This window comes from Arachis hypogaea, chromosome 18 (assembly GCF_003086295.3).
Source record: "Arachis hypogaea cultivar Tifrunner chromosome 18, arahy.Tifrunner.gnm2.J5K5, whole genome shotgun sequence".
Taxonomy (NCBI): domain Eukaryota; kingdom Viridiplantae; phylum Streptophyta; class Magnoliopsida; order Fabales; family Fabaceae; genus Arachis; species Arachis hypogaea.
In genome coordinates this window covers 88426442-88429328 of record NC_092053.1, presented here as the reverse complement: position 1 = coordinate 88429328, position 2887 = coordinate 88426442, and the positions used below count along the sequence as shown (strand labels likewise).

General features: G+C 41.0%; 1 non-coding gene across 1 annotated transcript; it reads right to left on the bottom strand.

The window, feature by feature from the left end:
• Positions 1-655: 655 nt before the first annotated feature.
• Positions 656-763, bottom strand: LOC112774266 (small nucleolar RNA R71). The gene has a single exon (XR_003188761.1). It is a non-coding gene; the product is annotated as a small nucleolar RNA R71 (small nucleolar RNA).
• Between the last annotated feature and the right edge of the window lie 2124 nt (positions 764-2887).

Here is a 2887-nt window from a genome sequence, read left to right as displayed (position 1 = left end):
TCGAATTCTCTCTTCTCTACATCCTCCTTCTATTCTTCTTTTCCTCTAACACCTCAAGTAATCTCTATACTGTGACATAGAGGATTCCATACTTTCTTCTTCTCTCTTTCATATGAGCAGGAGCAAAGACAAAGGCATTCTTGTTGAAGCTGATTCTGAACCTAAAAGGACCTTGAAGAGAAAGCTAAGAGAAGCTAAAGCACAACTCTCTGTAGAGGACCTAACAGAAATTTTCATACAAGAAGAAGACATGGCAGCCGAAAACAACAACAATGCCAACAATGCAAGGAAGGTGCTTGGTGACTTTACTGTACCTACACCTGACTTCTATGGGAGAAGCATCTCAATCCCTGCCATTGGAGCAAATAACTTTGAGCTTAAGCCTCAATTAGTTTCTCTAATGCAACAGAATTGTAAGTTTCACGGACTTCCATTGGAAGATCTTCATCAGTTTTTGGCTGAATTTTTACAAATCTGTGACACTGTCAAGACCAATGGGGTTGATCCCGAGGTCTACAGGCGTATGCTTTTTCCCTTTGCTATAAGAGACAGAGCTAGAATATGGTTGGATTCACAACCTAAGGAAAGCCTGAACTCTTGGGAAAAGCTGGTCAGTGCTTTTCTGGCCAAATTCTTTCCACCTCAAAAATTGAGTAAGCTTAGAGTGGAAGTCCAAACCTTCAGACAGAAGGAAGGTGAATCCCTCTATGAAGCCTGGGAAAGATACAAGCAATTGATCAGAAGGTGTCCTTCTGACATGCTTTCAGAATGGAGCATCATAGGTATCTTCTATGATGGTTTGTCTGAACTGTCTAAGATGTCATTGGACAGCTCTGCTGGAGGATCTCTTCATCTGAAGAAGATGCCTACAGAAGCTTAGGAGCTCATTGAAATGGTTGCAAATAACTAATTCATGTACACTTCTGAAAGGAATCCTGTGCATAATGGAACAAATCAGAAGAAAGGAGTTCTTGAGATTGATACTCTGAATGCGATATTGGCTCAGAACAAAATATTGACTCAGCAAGTCAATATGATTTCTCAGAGTCTGTCTGGCATGCAAGCAGCAACAGGCAATACTAAAGAAGCTTCCTCTGAAGAAGAAGCATACGATTCTGAGAACCCTTCAATGGAAGAGGTGAATTACATGGGAGAACCCTATAGAAATACCTATAATTCTTCATGGAGAAATCATCCAAATCTCTCATGGAAGGACCAACAGAGGCCTCAACAAGGCTTCAACAACAATAATGGTGGAAGAAATAGGTTTAGCAATAGCAAGCCTTTTCCATCATCTTTTCAGCAACAGACAGAGAATTCTAAGCAGAGCCAATCTGACTTAGCAACCATAATCTCTGATCTAACTAAGACCACTCAAATTTCATGACTAAAACAAGGTCCTCTATTAGAAATTTGGAGGCACAAGTGGGTCAGCTGAGTAAGAGAATTATTGAAACTCCTCCTAGTACTCTCCCAAGCAATACAGAAGAGAACCCAAATAGAGAATGCAAGGCCATAAACATGTCCCACAAGGCCAAATGCACAAAAAAGGGAAAGGCAGTGATTTCCACTGAAGAAGACCTCAATGGACGTCCACTATTCTCCAAGGGGTTCCCTAATGAGGAACCATGGGACTCTGAGGCTCATACAGAGACCATAGAGATTCCATTGAATTTACTTCTGCCATTCATGAGCTCTGATGAGTATTCTTCCTTTGAAGAGGATGAAGATGTTACTGAAGAGCAAGTTGCTAAGTACCTTGGAGCAATCATGAAGCTAAATGCCAAGTTATTTGGTAATGAGACTTGGGAGGATGAACCCCTTGCTCACCAAAGTACTGGATGACTTGACTAGGCAGAGATTACCTCAGAAGAGAAAGGATCCTGGAAAGTTCTCAATACCTTGTACCATAAGCACCATGACCTTTGAGAAGGCTCTGTGTGACCTAGGGTCAAGTATAAACCTCATGCCACTCTCTGTGATGGAGAAGCTAGGGATCCTTGAGGTACAAGCTGCAAGAATCTCACTAGAGATGGCAGACAATTCAAAGAAACAGGCTTATGGACTTGTAGAGGATGTATTGGTAAAGGTTGAAGGCCACTACATCCCTGCTGATTTCATAATCCTAGACACTGGGAAGTGTATGGATGAATCCATCATCCTTGGCAGACCCTTCCTAGCCATAGCAAAAGGATCAATGGATCAATGGATCAATGGATCCTATTCCAACATGATCGAGAACCAACAGCTGATTAGCTGTGCGGTGACAGCGCATTTGGACCATTTTCACTGAGAGGACGGACGGTAGCCATTGACAACGGTGATCCCCCAACATATAGCTTGCCATAGAAAGAAGTATGAATGATTGAATGAAAGCAGTAGGAAAGCAGAGATTTAGAAGGAGTAAAGCATCTCCATACGCTTATCTGAAATTCTCACCAATGAATTACATAAGTATTTCTATCTTATTTTATGTTTTATTCATATTTTAATTATCTTAAACTTCATAACTATTTGAATCTGCTTGACTGAGATTTACAAGATGACCATAGCTTGCTTCAAGCCGACAATCTCCGTGGGATCGACCCTTACTCACGTAAGGTTTATTACTTGGACGACCCAGTGCACTTGCTGGTTAGTTGTGCAGAGTTGTGAAAAAGAATTGAGATTATATTCATGCGTACGAAGTTGTTGGCGTAGTTGAGATCACAATTTCGTGTACCAATGATCCAAGAAGCCCCTTGGTTTGAAGACATAGCCAATTTCAAAGCTATTGGGGAACTACCAACTAACATCAATAGACACATAAGGAGAAAGCTAATCAAAGATGCTAAATACTACATTTGGGATGAGCCTTATTTGTTCAAAAAGTATGCTGATGGGATCA